Raw genomic sequence first — 20,131 nt, forward strand, 5'->3', positions numbered from 1 at the left:
GTATATAAAGTGAGTAATATATTCTTTACACCCACAGAATTCTTTGGAGACTAAAATACATTATACAGAACAGTGAAAGTAAAAGTTAAAATTCAATGTTATTTCTCACAACAGTATTTATTAGGTTAGATTTTTAAGAAGTAGGTTCAACTTTATTTAAAAATGAATGGTTTAGTGAAGAAACTTCCAACTTAAATTGAAAAATTCAAATTAACAAATTTCTTTTGGTCTTGAATTTATATAACTTGACACTGTGATATTAAAATCAGGACTCTGTAACACCTGTTTGTAATTTCAGATATGTAAGAGGGAAACCTAGTATTATTAAAAGGAGAAAACATGACAGGCTGCGTTCATTGGGATTTGCAAATATGTTGCGAAGTTTCTGAATGGATGAGTGGTGCCACTGGGGGGCAAAAGTCTGAGAAGAAAGAAACATGATTCTCTAAATGATCAAACTGGACTTCCTAGGTTCTCTTTGATTGGAAGTCTCCTCAGTTTCTTTCTTTATCCCTTGTTCTACTCTTCAAGTTTCATCTCATATCTTCAGATATTTCCACAGAAGATTACCACTTTCAAAATTTCCAAAGTCAAGTGCTACTCACCTCACACAAAATTAAAGTTATAAGACTCCATGACACTAAGGACACGCATCACGTCTTATCTCATTACTGTACCATATGAGACTTTCGAAGAAAAACTGGTTTTTAAATTAGCTTTGTATCTGACCTCAAAGTAGTCACTTAACCTTATGTAGCAAAAAGAAGTTGATAAGGAATGATGCATTCAGTAGAAAGTGGCCCAGGGTTTTTAGAAAGGGCATTCTTTAGTGCAAATTAGATATTTTCAGTGAGTTATTGTAGGATTGATTCTATTTATAGTCTTTAAATGCTTTAATAAAATGTAACATTATCCCAGTTTTTACATCAGCTTTACATGGCTATCATTTTGTCCTCAAAGTAATCCTTTAGAGCTGAGGTCACTAACGTCACTTGTATTTAATATATGAGACAACCAATTGACACTGAATAATTTAACTAACTTGACTTTGTTCTCATCAGATACTGCATAGAAGAAATAAGGCTAAAACCAAAATTCTGGTTTCAAACTTATTTGCTCCCAGTGGTCCAAGAGAGTTACATGTGAGATATGGAGATGGTCTAAGAGAAAGGGATAAAAGTTAGTTCATACTGGCTCTGTATTAATTTCCCCTCAGCTGTGTGTGTGTGTGTGTGTGTGTGTGTGTGTGTGTGTGTGAGAGAGAGAGAGAGAGAGAGAGAGAGAGAGAGAGAGAGAGAGAGAGTTGAGTAGATCTTTCAGATCAGTTGGAACTGATTAAAGCTGGTGGCAATTCTCCAGCTTCAGAAGCCAGCTGTAGAGGCTGTACCGTATGAGAGCAGGTCACGTGGCATGGGTATATAATCACTGACAACAACTGTATTCACCCAAACTGTTTCTACCATATCTCCATTGACCTCTGGGAGACTAGAAAGGATTGACTTTCAAGTCAATAAATACATCCAATTTTGTGAACAGCTGGAAATTTAACATGGGCCTCAGGCTATGCTGGGGAAACCCTTATCTTAACTACTAAGATGTAACTAAAGTGTTTTGTTTGCTTGTTGTGTTTTGATTTCTTCACATCTAGCTTCTTGTGGAAGTGCAGGCCAACATGATCTCCTTCCTGGAATAAACACAGGCTCATTAGAAGCCATTTTTGCCCACAAAACAGTCATTCCAGTTAGATGCAGAAATGTGCAAAAGATTAACAGTGCCTGTCCTCTTGTGTTTCGGGAGGAAAGACGTCCTACTGGGAGCCAGTTGAAACCTGCCAAACTGACTTACTCATTTTATTCCCTAGAATTCTGTTCTTCCTCTAACTAAATAATTTGGCTGTCCCATACCGCACTGCAAGACTTCTTACTTTCCTTCTCTAGTGCTGAGAAATCACCCTGAAATCATGGTAGTATCCCATTCATCAGAGGAAATTTCTCCTGCATGTAGTAACATCTATTAATGATTTTTGATTAACTCTTGCCGTAATGATTGTAAAATGAGTTTCCATCTCCAACACTTCCTCCAATTTACTAGCTTCCCTTTAACAATCAACTATAAATGAAAGAATTTCTTCTCCCATTGTCTTTTGATTTATCTACTTGCTCCTGGTGGAGTTTAATGACTACATTTAAAAGTGGTTTGTACTGGGCAGTGCTTTTAATCCAGGCATTCAAGAAACAAATGCAGGTGAATCATAGTGAATTTGCAGTTAGTCTGGTCTACTGAGTGAGTTCTAGGATTTTTAGGATAGCCAGGACTGTTTATACAGAGAAACCTTTCTCGAAAAAACTAACTAACTAACTAAATAAATAAACAAACAAACAAAAAGTTTATAATCCCTGACTTCCCTGAAATATTACAGCATTTCATCATTTTGCATTTGGTCAATGGCAGCCACTTCTAACTGTCACTTGTGTAACACTTATATGTGCTCATCATTTTGTGTTTTTTAGTGTTTTCTTATCTTAACAAGAAATGCTCCTAACCTCATGAAATCTATATTATTCCAATCCTGGGAACCAAGTGATATTTCACAGATGGACCCCTCTTTCTTTAAGTAGGAAGTACTAATAGAGTTGAAGGTCTGGTCATCAGGTGTGTGGTGTAGGAGGGTCTTTTTTCTATGTGTTGCTTGTATTGGTTGAATAAAGAAAACTGTCTTGGCCTTTTGATAGGGCAGCCCTTAGGTGGGTGGAGTAGACAGAACAGAATGCTGGGAAGAAGGGAAGTGTGGCAGACGCCATAATTCTCCTTCCCGAGGTGGACACTGATTAGACTCATGCCGGTAAGCCACAGTTAAGTGGAAATATACATTAATGGAGATGGGTTAATTAAGATGTGAGAGTTAGCCAATAGGAGTTAGAGCTAATGGTCATGCAGTGATTTAATTAATACAGACTTCTGTGTGGTTATTTCGGGGGTTAAACTAGCCCAGCGGATGGGAGCCCGGAGGCAGGATGCAGCCTGACGCTCTTCATACTACAGAGTGGTGCTCCAACATGGTCTACTAACTCCACATAAAATCTAAGAGGGCTTAAAAAGAAATTCTACAACAACAAAAACAAAAATACAGAGTTTAGCACAGTTTTTTGCTATTTGTGGTGACATGCTGCAGAGAGATTTCCTGACTCAGCAGTAACAACAACAACAACAACAACAACAAAGAAGCCGCACGGTTTTAAAACATGGCTTTTTGGGCCCTGCCGCCAGTGCAAACTCCAGTTATTTGTGTTTACTGAGGCTAGGATGCACTTGCTTTGTAGTGAACATGCATGCACATAGACACGAATATACAGATATAGATCTACAGTTGAGAAATCATGTCTTCTTTATAAATACCACCAATTTAAATTTACACTACAAGCTTCTTTTTATTTATTCCGAGTTTAAACTTTTATGTTCCTTCTTTCATAGTGAGGATACAGAATTCAATATCTTAAACAGGCTCATTCATGCATCATATCTAGCAGACTTTCAGAATTTTGTCTATGACTTGAATTTAGAATGTGCCTGACTTCTGCAATTTCAACCTCATACCCCACACATTCTCCAGCTGAATGACTATAGTGGAATTCTTCATTCTCCTCCATTCTTTCTTCTGTTACTTTTGACCCCGTCTTTTACCCCACCACACTCTTTTTTTTCCTGTCTCTTCTTTTGTCTGCCTGCCTGCCAGCTTTTTTTCACTCTGTCCCTCAGTCCCTCCATCCCTCTCCTCCTTCCTTTTTCCTTCCTATCTGTCTATCTCCCATGGATATCACCTATTCACCAACATAATACAATGACTTTGATGCCTCCATCTCAATTCCTATGTCCACTGCCCTCTTTCTGTTCCTATAATTAATTCTCCTCTCTCTTTCTCTTTTATTTCCGTGATTTTATATTAATGCTTATTGTAGTTGCTCTTCCAAACATTTCCTAAATATCTATTTATTTTCTTGAGTTTTGTTTTTTCCCCTTTGTGCCTTTTACATTGCACATAGATTTCTAAGTCTCCGTGTTACTCATTGAGGTGGGTCTCTAGCATAAATTTTAAATCAAAGACTCAAAGAGACAGAAGAACTTTTTCATCTGGTGTCTTCCCATACCACATGAAAGCCTCTTTGATTAGTGTGTGTCTCTTTCCTGCCTAAGCTGTATCTAAGAAGATAGAGACAATTGCTAAAAAATTAGGTAGTCTATAAATAACCAACTCCTGACATTTTCTATAGAAGAAAAAAGGGAAACCATAAAATCAAACAAGGATGAAGATAATTGTAAAGTTTGGTGTCTTCCACATTTATTTTTTATCCAAAGTAAGAAACTGATGTAGAAGTGCTTCTTAATTATTTATCCGGTTGCATTATTTTCCTTTAAAACACAATTACTGCATTAGTTAGAGTTTCCATTGTTGTGATAAGACACCATGACCTTGGAAACGAAAGGTTTTGTTTTGCTTATAGTTCCACAATACCGAGTTCTACAGAAGTCAGGGCAGGATTTCAAGGCTGGAGCAGACCATGGAGCTAAAAGCTATTTTTGCCAAAGTATTTTATGAAAGAAAAAGAAACTAAAATATATGTCCAATTTACAGACTAAACTTTTCCATAGGTATATACATGTACCAGAAAAACAACATATATGGGTTGGTACTTCCTGTATTTTCAGAATTCCCTGGGATTGAATTAATGCATACATTATAGATGAGAGGAGACTAATTTGAGAGACGAGCCAAATTTTTGCTTACAGAATGATGCAAGTAAACACTTCTGCAAATAAATTTCTGAACTTTTGACCTTAACTAAGTGGATACAATATTTGTATTGTGTAGACGAGATATCAAGAACTCAAAAAGAGCCACTTTGCTATGAGGTATACAGGTCATAGTTCATCAAAATATACTTATTTATATGAGGATGGCTTTTGTCCTTTGTTTTTTCAGTTTGTAATTATAAGATTAGGGAAAAACAGGATTTGCTTGAGGGAAACGTTTATGCCCTTGGAGCAAATTTTTACTGCATTCACTAGAGATGTTTTAAACATGCCAACTAATTAGAAAATTATTACACAAATAGGATTAGGTTTAATTACCAGTTCTTTTACATTCCTCTTTGAACAACACTTTAAGCCGTATCATTGTCCCTGAATTGTACTCAACCCAATTCCTACCACCTTTTACTAAGGGATTTTATAAATGACAGACTTGTAAAACTCATTGCTGTGTTTATTGTATTTCTTTTCTTTCTAAAGATGTGCTTTAATACATTTCATGATGTCGTTTTTATAAAGACCCATAGGAAAAATATCTCTCTGGCTTTCATAGTAAGACAAACGGGCTTTGCCTGAGTGTCTGATTTACTTTTGCCTTATGGGCCCTGTGAATAACAAACCCTGCCATGTTTCCCTGTTTAGATGCTTCCTAGAAAGCGTACAGCCAAGCATGTGACCCACCTCCAGTGGGAGACAGATGTATTTTGTGTACTTTACTCTTGGCTCTACCTTCTTTCTTAATCTGTTTATCTTTTCTTTACTTTTATCATGAATTTTAAGTGTGTTTTTTATCTCGTTTTATAGTCTTTGTCTTTGTTTTGTACTTCAGATATTTCCTGGAGCCGTATTAGCATGCAAATAAAATAATAAATCACATATTTTCCTCTCACAAAAAATTGTACCAGTCTTGTTTATCAAATTTTCTTTTTGCTTTATGGACCCGGGTGAGGCAAGATAATTATAGCTTAGCTGATGGAACAAAGGACCTTCCAAATTTAGTAGCTTAGAACTAAACTCTCAGAGACTGCATTCATGATGATTGTCACAGTCTGGATCATATTCTCAAAAAACACTCTACTTCCCCAGAATTTTTTATTTAGTCCTCTGGACTAAATACCAATGTGCCAGACATGAGAAAATCGAGGCTAGGCAGAAGGGTTCGGGGCAGGTCTATAGGTGGCGTACACTGCTCACGTCCAGATTTCATTAGCCCAAACCTACATAATGCTAGCACTATTAAGCATGAAGTCTCAGGAAAAGGAGATTTCTGTATATCTGAAATCAAATCAGAAAAGTGTTGGCTGAACACACCATCTCCTGAAACACAATCATATATTTTCTTTCTAGAGTGAAGCAACTATAACTGTGAGGCCTTGATACAAAAGTTGTAAAGCTTCATCATTTTTCTGGTTGTTTTTCTAGCTTCTGTACATTTGGCAGAGGTTGCACACTGCAAGCCCCCTGTTAGAGCCTCAGATGAGGATGACCAGACCTCAAGTCAAAATTTACCGTGGTTCCTTTGTTTGCTCGGTATGCTTCCTTAAGTGCTGATGGGAGAGTTTCCTGTGCTGCAATGAGAACAATACTATTTCTTACTTTATTGGTAATGTTTGACAGAAGGATTAATGAGAATACTTTCTAATTTAAAATTTTCTACCAGGTAGTATTTCCATGACAACCCATTTTTTGTGTTTTTTCACATATGCCACTTGATTAATGTTTTCTTTGTCCACATGGCTCCTATTTCAAACATGTCCTACGGATCTAAAACAGAAACATGAGTGCTAGAGGTTGTATTTCAGTTGGTAGAGAGTGCTAACTCAAAACACTGATTTCAACCATCAGCAGTGCAGGCCTTCAGCATGGTGGTGCACTCCAGAGAGCCAGGCTCTAGCTGGGTGGACAGAGAAGTTCAAGTCACTCTGTGCTACAGCATGTTTCAGCATACACAATTATAAAACGCTTCTGTGTAACTAGAATATGAACTCTTGTAAGGAAGGGAGTTTCTCATTTTTGGTTACTAATATCCTAACTATCCTGCACAAACACACTCAATGAATATTTACTGGAAATAGTGACTTAATAAAATATTCATTTGAATTTAATCAAATACCTGCCCTGGGTGTGTGAGCTTATGCATTTGTTCATAAAATCAGTTTCAATGAAGTATAATTTACATGGAATAAAAATATGGTGAGTTTTGCCATTGTGCATACCTATTGAGCAGAGACATAATTAAGACAGACCAGTAAATTACCTATACTTTAGTTATAATTTTAATTGTCTTTATGGATTTTGGTATGATAATTTGATGTGCATATATAATATGAATTATCCAAGCCATGTTCTATTTTTACCAGCATAGTTTTGAATTATTTATTAATTGCCTCTGAGTGCCATAGCTCTGGTATCTGACTTCTCTCAGGGGAGAAGAACCTTACTTAATATCACATAAATGAGGTTATAAAGTCAGGTTTGTTCACAGTGAACTATCAATACTATGGGCCTGATAACTGTTTGCACAGGAAAATGTTCTCTATGTTATAGAATATTTAGCTCAATTCCCAGAATCTATTCACTAGATGCCAGTAATATTACTTGTAAAACCCCACGTGCCCTCACTAACAGCTCATGCCAACCGAATACGCCTTCCAATATTTTCAAATCCCTCATAGAACAATGTTTTGTCTAGAAATTCATCACTCTACAGTCATTTATTTGAGGGTCACTCTGTCTCAACAAAGTGTGCACGTTTTCTTAACAGTGCTGCTACAACAGCAGGTATTTAATGGTAGGAGGCTTTGTCTTTCTGTTTTAGACACAGTTTCTTTGGGATTGGTCATGTAGACCACAGTGCCAACTCTTACTAACAGGTGCAGCACACATTTAAAGAGTCAGTATCACGTCTTGATCCTTCTTCCTTCTGGTTCTTGTTTGTGCATTATGGCTACTTTATTTATGTGTGTTCTCTAAGACCTGGTCATTTAGAAGATAATGAACAGCCAGGTGAAGTGATTTATGTTTCTAATCTTAACATTTTGGAGACAGATATAAGATTATTATTTGTGACCAGCCTGGGCTACATGGTAAGCTCCATGCTGTATTGGGCTACAGGGTAAATGTTCTAAGAAAAAAGTAAAGCAGTAAACATGTCCTAAGCAGTTCAATCAGAGACAGACAATAGCTTTTAACTAAGTGAGCCTTCATGCCTGTCATTGTGCCAGTGATTCAGTGACAGTTATGCTCAGCACAAAACCCCCACGATTATGTCACTGCACACCACCGCTTTTGTAAGCTGCTTTTCCACTTTTTTCCTGTCCTGAGATCATGTGCTGAGGTAGTCCAGTCTTCTTCATACTATAATCTTTTTGTTTGTATCATCTGGTTTTGTATTAAGCCCTTGGGAAGAAATGTATTTATTGTATCAAGACATCTTCAGCTTTATTTTCTTTGTCTATCAGGTTTCCAATCGTGAATTTCTCAGCATTTGATGTTTTGTTATATGTAATTTTACTATGTTAAAGTTAAAGCCTTCCTTTTTGTTTAAAAAGAAAAAGCGGAGATGATGTAGGAGGGTCTTCTGTTTTGTGTTGATTTCGTTGGTTAAATAAAGAAACTGCCTTGGCTTTTTGATAGGGCAGAAAATTAGGTAGGTGGAGTAGACAGAATAGGATGCTGGGTAGAAGGCAGTGTGGCAGACACCATGGCGCTCCTCTGCGAGATGGATGCCAGTTAGACCCATCCCGATAAGCCACAGTCAAGTAGCGATACAGATTATTAGAAATGGCTTGAATCAATATGTAAGAGCTAGCCAACAAGAGGATAGAACTAATGAGCCAGGCAGTATTTAAATAAAAAAAATTTCTTTTACTTTGTGTGTGTGTGTGTGTGTGTGTGTGTGTGTGTGTGTGTGTGTATGTTCCTGTCCTCTCCAGGAGGCACCATCATCACTTAATTGGGAATAAACTGATTCCCTAAATATTAAGAAAAAAATCTACAGAGTAAAAATAATAGCAATTTTCTGTCTTTGATAGTTTTCTAGGTTTTATCACTGACTTTGTCTAGTTAATCTCACATATCTTGAAAGCATTGAAAGAACCTGTTTCAGTTCAATAAATGTAAATCGATACTCTTAAAAATATCAAAATTAAAGGTGTGAGTAGATGGAAAGATGGCTCAGTAGTTAAAAGTGCTTACTGCTTTTTGCAGAAGTGTCAAGATCAGCTCCCAATACCCACATTTTGGGCTGCTTACAATTGCCTAAAAATCCAGCTCCAGATGGTCTAACACCCTCTTCTGACCTCCTGGGGTATACTCATGTATCTGATACACACACATGTACACAAATACACATAAATTAAATTAAATTAAAATTTTACATTTAGATGTAATAGAATATCCCTCTCATCAAATGAGGAAATCAGACTAATGAATATTGTGAGAGACACTCTTCATACGGGGAATTTTATAGGAGAGTATTAAAGATAGAAATCTACCACATTAAAGTTTATATTATTTGTTATAACTTCTAAATCTTTACAGTTCGCATTGTATTATTCCATTATGCACTAGTTAAGAATGTACAGGTTATGAACATGAAATTGAAGTGTTGTTGAGAAAAGCACAGTCTTATTTATACAGCACAGCTATGATTGTAATGTTGGCTTTTGCTATTCAATCTACTTTCCAATTGCAGTTCCTTCTCCAACCTATTCATCACCAGGTATTTTCCATTTTTTTTCAGAAATTCAAAGCAAATATTATTTCATCCTCATTCTTTTTATTTTTCTGTAGAAATAACTGATTAACTTGATACTCACATCTAAGCATCCCTGAGTATATATTTTAGAAAAAGACAGACAGTACATCAGGAGAACAAAAATTTCATTTGTTTTTGCTATAATTCACAAGAGAAAAGTAAAACCTTTTATTTTTTAAATTAAAAACAAAAGTTTGGAAACATATTTTAAAACTGAAGAGGGATTTGTCTTTAATTTTTGCTTTAAGAACTTTCTTGGAGGTGAAATTACCTGAGGAAAGTAGCCATGATGGATGCATGAGGACCCCAGAATTTGGGAGATAGGGGTTGGAGCCAATTCGGGATGAAATGTACAGGTAACAGTTCCTTACCTGTATTGCTCTGTTTAACTCTTATTCTCTATTCGCTTTCTTTATCCTCCTTCTTCCCTTCCCTGTTTCTTCTCCACGCCCTTTACCCTCCCCTTTCTTCTTCTTTCTCTTTGTTGTTCTTTCTACTTGAACACTGGGGATTTGGTAGAAAATTGTAAACATCTAAAGTAAAAACCACTTTAAAAAACCTGAAAAGCAAAGGGGAAAATACCAAAAATAAGTGCTAAAGGCTAAGGATTCCAAAACTAGATGCATCCGTACAATAATATAGGAAATATATATGTCTGAAAGTATAAATATATAAGAAATATGACAAGGTGAGTAGATAAGTATAATTATGTCATAGAAAATTTTCCATGAATTAGATATTTTTTCTTTCTTTCAGAGGCAACCATTCTTTCTGTACTTAACCTAACTTCTCTGCCTTTTAGCAGTAATCTTTCTCCTGCCATCTCAGACTGGGAAAAGAGAAAGCCCCACTTCTATTAGATCCCATCCTCATCACACACTTACTCATTTTCCAACCAACCTCTTCCTGTATGTGTTGCTATTTGCTGATCAATTCAGCCTAGAACATGAGTTTCTCTGACACTTTCTGTTCTACCTTTTCAAAGACCCCAGAGTTTTATTCAAAACATTCTATTATTAATTTTTAAAGCCATACCAAAGAGCTATAGTAATGAAAGCTGCATGGTATTGGTCTAAAAACAAGACAGGTTGAACAATGGAATTCAATCTAAGACCAGACACCAATCTACACATTTATGGACACCTAGGTTTTTTTTTTATAAAGAAAATACACAATGTATAAAAGGAAATATAGTCAACAAATGGTGCTGGTCTAACTGGATGTCAGCATGTAGAAAAATGCAAATAGGTTCATATCTTCCACCTTTCACAAAACTCAAGTCCAAGTGGACCAAAGACCTCAACATAAAACCAGAGACACTGAATATGATAGAAAAGAAATTAGCAGATAGCCTTGAATTCACTGGCGCAGGAGACAACTTCCTGAACAGAAAACCAATGGCACAGGTATTAAGAACAGGAACCAATAAATGGGACTTTATGAAACCGAGAAGTTTCTGTACGGTAAAGGACACTGTCAATAAGACAAATTGACTGCAGATTGGGAAATGATTTTCATCAACTCTGTATGCCACATAGTACTAATACCTAAAATATATAAAAAATTCAAGGCACTAGACCTTGACCTCAACAAACCAAATAATCCATTTAAAAATGGAACTCAAAGAGTCCAGTTTGATCACATGCTCCATCAGTCCCAGTCCAGCTGGCCTTGGTGAGCTCCCATTAGATCAGTCCCACCATCTCAGAGGTGGACACACCCCTCGCGGTCCTGACTTCCTTGCTCATATTCTCCCTCCTTCTGCTCTTCATTTGGACCTTGGGAACTCAGTCCAGTGCTCCAATGTGGGTCTCTGTCTCTATCTCTATCCATCGCTGGATTAAGGTTCTATGGTGGTATACAAGATCAATGTGGCTATAGGATAAGGCCAGTTCAGGCACCCTCTCCTCTGCTGCCCAAGGAACAAGCTGGGGACATCTTGGACACTTGGGAGCCTCTCTAGAGTCAAGTCTCTTGCCAACCTTAAAATGGCTTCCTTAATTAAGATATCTACTTCCCTGCTGCCGTATCCACCCTTTCTCCATGAGGGCTGACTGAGAAGCCAAGGAAAATGGCACTGGATTTTAATATTACTGCATGGACTGGCTTTGTGGGAGCCTAGTCTGTTTGGATGCACACCTACCTAGACCTGTATGGAGGGGGGAGGGGCTTGAACTTCCCACAGGGCAGGGAACCCTGATTGGTCTTAGGACTAGAGAGAGAGGGGGAGTGGGGCAAGTAGGAGGAAAATGGGAGGTGGGGAGGAGGTGGAAATTTTTAATAAATAAATAAATAAATTTTAAAAAAGAATGTAATGTCATTCAAATTTGGACAGTTCCTATAATTTTCTGTCTTTGGAATCAACTTTATGGATTGTTGGATGCAACCTTAGTGAGGGGATAAACTTGTTGTCTTGATTTATATTAATCTTTTCATTTGCATACTTCAGAGACTCCCCTATTGCAGTAAATATATCTGGAGCTCAGTACTAAATACAAAACAAATGAATGAGGCAAAATGAATTCTGGAATGGATTTCCTTGTTGATTTCTTTACTTAGGGAATAGGATTCAACCTCAAGACATAAATGCCTACAAAAAAATCAGACTGTAAAACTGGCTTTGCTTAGAGTTTGGAAAAAAATTTGAGAGAAATTATTTAAAAAAATGGAACTCAAATGCAAACAGAGAAATCTCAAATGGTCAAGAAACACTTAAAGAAATGCTCAGCATCCTTAGCCATTAGGGAACTGTAAATCAAAATGACTTTGAAATTTTATTTCTCACCTGTCAAAATGGCTGAGAAGAAAGCCACAAGTGACAGCTAATGCTGTGAAGATATGGAGTAAGGGTAACACTACTCCACTGCTGGTCAGAGTGTAAACTTGTACAGACTATGGAAATCAATGTGGTGGTATTGGGTATCAATCTGCATCAAGACCCAGTATACCTCTCTTGGACATTTATCCAAAGGGGATATCCCATCCTACCACAAGAGCATTTCCTCAAGCATGTTCATTGCAGTTTTATTCATAATATCCAGAAACTGGAAACAACCTAGACATCCCCCAACAGAAGAATGGATAAGGAAAATGGGGTACATTTGCACAATGACGTACTACTCAGCTGTTAAAAACAATAACATCATGAAATTTGCAGGCAAATAGAGTGAACTAGAAAAGATCATTGTTAAGTGAGAGAACACAGATCTAAAACAAAAAGCATGGTATGTACTCACTTATACATGGACATTAAGTAAAGTATCATCATTCTAAAATCCACAGACCCGGAGAAGCTAAGCACAAGGAGGATTTAAGGGGGAGGGCACATGGATTTACCTAGGAAGGGGAAATTGAATAGATTTTTCCATGTGGACTGTGGATAGATGGGGATGGGAACAGGAGGGATCAGGTAGGGGTTGGAGGGACATAGTGAGATAGTACTGGGATATAGGATTGGATCCGGGGGACATTTGTGGATGATATAGAAACCTAGAGCTGGAAACTCCCTGAAATCTATGAAAGAAACCCTGTGTTTGGGATCCTTTTTCTCCTACTGGGTTGCCTTGTCTAGCCTTAATATGAGGATTTGTGGTCAGTCTTATCGTATCTTGTTAGATAAGACATTGAAGGGAGGGTAGATTGTATGTTAAAGATTCTGCTGCTGGGTTGGTTGGTGTTTACATTTTTCCTTTAATAGCCTGCAGAGTATCTTCCTAACCAAAGACACCAGAAAGTAGAGGTGATGGGTCCATATAGATACCATCTAGACTTCTTCATGTTCAATGAGTTGTGTGGGTGTTGTCCCCTGCAACGAGACCCCACTGCGTTAAAGCCAGGTACACTAAACCTGAGAGAAGTGGAAGTTGAAAATAGCCTTGTCTTTTGAATTTTGAGATAAGATTTAAAATAACAGACTCATTTTAAAATGGAGGATGACCTTGGATTTCTGATTTTCTTATCTCTACCTACTGAGTGCTGGGATTATGAGTGTTTACTATAAGCATTGTTTATTCAGTACTATGGTTCAGGATTCCTCAGTGCTAGGCATTATCAACCGAACTACATTCCAAGTTTCATCCAATGGTGGTGACAGTTTTGCATGTTAATCTGAGGACGCGCTTATTTGCTGACTAAATTTTCTTCCCCTAGTGGAAGGATGAAAATAAAATCCACTTCCTGAATTGCTGTAAGAAACTCAGGAATTTTAGAGGCTTGATTTTCTAAAGTATATGGTCAGGATCATGCCTTGGGGTGTATGAAGGCAATATCTATTTAAACAAAACTGTAAGAAAATAGGTTTTGATTCTTCAGCTTCGAGCTTTATGCTGGTACATACTAACCTAACCCTCCTCTGTACATCATACACCAGGGTTTCAAGACACACACTTTACTGCTTGGGAAGAAGAAGAGAGTACACTTGTATGAGATTGAAAATGAATGCATAAATGTATAAATCATTGCCATTTTATTGGAGTACTAATGTTCTCTGAAAAATTTCCAGGTTAGTAGTAATTAAATGCCTAAGCAAAAGTGCTGAAATATTTACAGATAATTTCAGAAAATATGAAGAGGACAAGGTTTCTTTCTATGCCATTTTACTGAACCAGGAGACAACCATTGTTTAGGATAAAGTTTAGCAGTTATTCTATACTTTGCAGGTGTTAGAAAGTTTTGGAGAATTTTATGCACTAGGTTTCTTTCTTGGCATTAGTACAACTATATAATTTTCACTCCAAGTTTTAGATTTACATGTGTATTAAACATTTAAATTGCATCTTCTATAGTAATTCTGAAAGACTTTTAAGTTTCTTTGTAGTAAATAAAAAGATATATTGAACTTGAAAATAAAAGCAAACATGTTATTTAAAACTTTAACACACTTACATTTGCTGGCTACATTGAACTATTCCATTTCTTTCAAACTAACCAACTGTAAAAATGTAATTCAAAGAGAAATTTAAAGTATCTATATAGAGCATTATATAGTAATATAGTAAGTATTCATTTCTTATTCATGAAGACTAAGTAGCTAGTAAAATGATGTGCTAAGATAAAAACATGACAAAAGTGAAATGTAAGTCTTAGGTAAAAGAGTTCCCTTGTATGATATATAGATAACTGAATATATGATATATTTTGGCACCATTCTAAAGGATCCATTTCCTCAGCCATCGATATATTCACATAATACATTTCAAGAACTCACTACTTAAAATAGTCAACAAAACTATATACGAATATCTTCAAACTTAATTGTTCAAAAAGTTATTTTTTTTCTTGAATGAGATGTATTTTAAATATTGATTACTAACCAGTAATTTTCAAATGAGAGAATATTGTCTCCTGCATATTTAAAAGCTTTCAGCAGTGCATACTCTGTAAATAACAAATCGCTTAAATATTAAAGTAACAGATTCTAACTTAATTGATTTTCAGATAACAATACAGAAAGATGATATCTACACCATCTACATATTTATTAGGAATGTTTGCAGTATATTTTGTGTACTCAAAAATTAGGTACATTTCACTATAGAAACAGAAATAATGAATCGTGGCTTTTTATTATACATTATGTTTTCTTTTAAATATATGCTTATATTTTAAAAATAAACAAATGGACTATACAATTAAATTATGAAGTGACTCAAGGAATTTCCTCCTAAGTTGTACATTTTTAGAGGCCACATTCTTTTGCTGACTAAAGGTGTGTATATGTGGCAGTACAGTGTGATATGAGTGCTAATTGCAATGCTTTTGAGTCTGTACTTTTGCAGCCAGGGGGTAGAAGAGAATGCGTTGGAAGATGTTCAACACTTAATTACCTTAATTCTGAAGTTTTCCAAATGAATGCCAATAATTTTTAATCATTTGAATAAAAACTTTTGCTTTATACACAGTACACAAAACATATCAGAACTAATAAAAATGTAAATGGGAGAAAGAAAATGTTCAATAATTTTTAGTATTGCATCTTTTTTTACTACCAAATTAAAAATGCCTCATCAGTTATGTTAGTAAATATTCTTGCATACTTATGCATAAATGGTACCAGAAATCATAAAGAATTATGGGTGTTTTTATTGGATTTTAATTACTACTCTGTATAGCGTTGAACTATAAAGTCATTGGGAAACATGAAGCAGAAAGTGAAGCAGAGTAAGGTGGTAGAACTTTGTATGAGGACCATGTTCTCCTGTTAGCAACTCATGTTTCAATATCTTTTCTGATTCTTAAGTTCTGTCTTTAAGGATAATAACACAGGATCAAAGATTCACACTACACCAAGGGGATTTACAAACCTGTGAAATGACTGATCCAGCTACTAGGTACTCTCTTTCTGATAATGATACCCAGTCATATTAGTCATATTGTGCAAACACATGAATAAAATCTGGAAGATCAGTTTTCATCGATTTCCCAATTGAATTTATTCTAGACAAATTTCCATGAATGTAATAAAAGAGTTGCTAAAACCATTAAATTTGCAGTAGTCTTTGTCCATCAGTAACTAATAGGAACAGCAGGTATTATCAGACAGGGAGATTGTCCCACAGCTAGAGATCAAACAGGAGACCAGCACAGCGACCTTGTCAAGAAGGAGGCAGTGAATGCAGGTGGGGTTTTCCTGTCCTGATTGCCTGCTCCAAGACAACCACACCGAGGCTTAATATTAATTATAAATGCTCAGTTGATAGCTCAGGATTATTCCTAACTAGCTCTTACAACTTAACCCGTATCTATTAATCTATCTACTTCCCGGAGGCTCGTGGCTTTTACCGCTGTTGCATGTTGTGTGTCTGACTCGTTCCATGCTTGTCTGGCAACTCCTCTGACAGCGCTTACTCTGCTTGTCATTCTTCCTGTGTCAGGCTGTCTCACCCACTCTCTTCCTGCCCAATACCATGCCATCGGTTTTTTATTAACAATGAGAGCAATGCACATTTATAGTGTACCAAGATTGTTCCTCAGCAGGAGCATCCGATGTATGTATTAGTTACATTAAGTTTTATCATGTTGTAACATAGAAAATGTGAAAGCATAAAGTATTCAATTAATTGGCTCATTAAGAGCAGTGCAGGGAAAATAATTTAAACTACTCTTTTCTCGCTTTCAAAAAAAGAAAAAGGGAAAGTGAATCTACTCTAGATTTCAAGAAAAGTTTAGAACAGTAACAACTCTTTTTTCTTTAGTTAGTAATAATTTCCAAAATAAGACCTGGCATTAAAATATATATCAAATCCAATAAATTTCTAAGAATATACAGTTTATGGAAAAGGTGACAAAAATCTCATTTAAACCCCAAAAAGATTTAAGAAAGCATCTCATAAAATCTTTAGATTATACAAAATAAATTTAAAAAAGAATATTTACCTTACAGTCTTGCTAAACACGGAGTCTTCTGATAAAGTAAAATAAAACCACTTTCCAAGTTGTGTGAGGAGATCTAAGTTGGAAAACACCTTCACTAAAAAGAGTTGTGTGTATGGCCCTGATACCGGTCATTGAATACTGGTTTTGAGGGTATTGCACTGTCTAGTATGAGTGTAGACTGAGTACACAATGAAAATAGGCCATCGACTCACCAATTTTCTATGGATAAAATGCTGAATAAGAAAACGAGTGAGTTGCAGATGTAAGGCATTTCCTATTAAAATATAAAAAGCACCTCAAAAGTCTACATTAAGAGCAGTAAATATGCTATTCACAGGGGTAGAACTGGACCTTAATCCAGAAACTGCCAGTAATATGTACAACAATTTCAAAATTATTGTGGCGGTGTCGGGGTCCGGTGCCAGTCCGAACCGTAAATTATTTCTTGGACCAGCAGAGAGACATGGGAATAAAGACACAATTTACATGGCTTTATCGGGAGGGAGGTGTTTAGTGATTCCTCACAAAATTTTGAGTTTATATCCTGAAAAATTTTTCTTGCGTTTATTCTCCAAACAGCTTTTATATCGGAACGTAAACTGAGGGGAGAATTTATTATCATTCTGTTTTCTAGGTAACCAGGTGGAAGGTTGAGGTCACGTCCACACCTATCTATGCCTGCTCTGTCATGTCTTCCCGTCTTCCTAATCTGTATGACAGCTCTGTCATGCCAACTCTGTCACGTAGGCTGAATTAACATCTCTATCCCAAGCATCCTCCAAATTACAAAGAAGGAGCAGAACAACATTAGCATATCCTGACACTCTGTTTAGGATGACATCGGTGTGGAAGGCTAAGTGACCACTTCCTGTGTGGCAGGTGCAAACTGACCTGAAATTCTGACCACCGTGTGAAGTATAAATATGAGCCTTCTAATATGGCCCTGAATGGAGGAATGATTTCTTTGTTGTTTTCCTCCTTTCAATGGACACAAATATAACAGTGTATATAGTAGATAATTAATTCAGTTCATGGGTTTTCAGTGATGTTATCCTGATACCAAGGAGATTCATCTACATCAATATTTGGTTTACGTAAAAAGAATATTCTCTTTCCTGACCCTCTTGTTATAGCGTTCGGTTTTTGAAGTCTTGTATCCATAGCTTGTGAATTCAGCTCATAAAACTATCTCCCATGGTTTAGATCAGATGCTATAGCTTAGTGAAGAAAACTTAGAAACTTTCTTATCTGAGGGGTTTTGGAATAAACTCACACATGTGCTGTCTGAGTCGTGGTTTTTGTTCTTCTGCCGGCTCTTATTCTACCTCTGTAACTTCTTGTTCTCCTTTGTTTAAATTCTCTGTTCCAATTCTCCCTCTTCTCTGTTCACGTAGTCTAAATATACTTTTTACAGGAGGCTTGAAGCAATAATAAAACTTACAAGAATTAATCTCATTTGTCAAAAGCACATTCCCTTGGGTGAGCAATAAGTACAGAACGCTTTACCAAGGCAATGTAAAATTTCAAGACTTCTGTAGTAAGACTGTGAACGGATGGCAGTGGCACCATGCCCAGTGAGATAAGCTGTGAGACACAGTATATTTTTTATCAGTTATACTTGGCAAACCAAGAATTGACACGATATTTTCAGGCTTCTTTGTGTTAGTAACCTTGGTTAGATACCTAGATCCATTTACAAAAACTTTTAGTCTCCTTTAACTTGCTCTGAGATAAAAATGAACTAATAGCATACAGTTTGTCTCAGACTGAGTAGCAATTTGTTATTTTCTTGTGTTAGTCTGAGTAAAAGGAACGAAGAAGGCTTTTAAGTGCTTTGCAATCCTCATGGGACAATAAATCTAGTTAAGAAACATATCCTAATATGTTTACTATATACCAAAATGATACAGATAATGAGAAGTCATCTTCCTGACTACCCACAGATAGATGTGTGCCCAGTTGATGGACTATTTTTATTAGATAAATACACAAGCAGTGCAAAAACATCCAAAGCTATTTTTAGGGTAGAAGTGAAGTGACTCATGAGAGAAAGCACAGTCAGAGACAAACAGTTATCTACTGCAAGTGACCCCATGGTCATGCCCACTGGGGCTCTCCATCAGAAAATCAGTGCTATGTGTGTGAACCTTTTGAATATTTTTTGTCACCTGCTGTAGTCTCCCATGGCCATTGACAGCCTTGGGAGAAGATTAGAATATTTTTATAAGAGCTAGCAAATACAATTGAAATGACTTATTATATAGATTCAGGTGTCAGAGTGTTACTGTGCAAGTCTTATCTTGACTGGAAGATGGTGTCATCATTTAATTTCAGGACTTCTTTGAAGATCAATTCAGAAAATGCTGACAATGAAAATTAAATAATTTGATCTGTGTTCATCTTTCTGTCACTTGACAGCACACATACTTATGTAATATTCTCTAACAAATTGCATCACTTTCCATGTTAAGCATCTTTGCTGAATTATTATGGCTTTACACAGGATGGTTATCACAAACCTAATAAATTTTCATTTTTGTAATTGAAAGGAAGACTTATGTCAATAAATAATAATTGGACAACACCACACCTATACAGTGACTATCTCAGGCAAATGGATCTCAGATATATCCTTTCTATAGGCATTATATATGCCTGCTTTTTAATTGCAACCATAGTGTTGAATAGATGGAAAGATGGATTCATGTCATTTCTTTTAGAACACTTTCTCAGTTTCTTAAATATATAGAAAGTCAGTATCATGGGAACTGTGCTAGTTAGTATAGATTCTATGTCAGAAAATTCAAGGCAGGAATTCATGTTATTTTACTTATGGAAGTTAAGAGTAAAGAAAAGAAAGAAACATTCTGAGAAAGTGAGTAGAAGGCATATTGATATAATAGAGGGCCATCCAAGCACCATGAATTCATAAAGAATAAATGATCTCTTATGAAAATGGTAGTACTGTGGCTGCTCACAGATAATATGTGGCTGTTCATTATCTAATATGATAAGAGATATATTAGAGGTTATGGTTTCCATACCAAAGTATCATGAGCATGGCTGCTAAAATATCAGTCAAAATGTGAGCAGGGTCATGGACCATTCTAACCCACAGTATCCCCTTTTTTGACATATTTTGATTTTGTTACTTGATGGTGATTCAAGCTTTTCCTTGACTGCCAAAAGTAA

Source organism: Myodes glareolus, chromosome 15, assembly GCF_982192425.1.
Source record: "Myodes glareolus chromosome 15, mMyoGla1.1, whole genome shotgun sequence".
NCBI classification, from domain to species: domain Eukaryota; kingdom Metazoa; phylum Chordata; class Mammalia; order Rodentia; family Cricetidae; genus Myodes; species Myodes glareolus.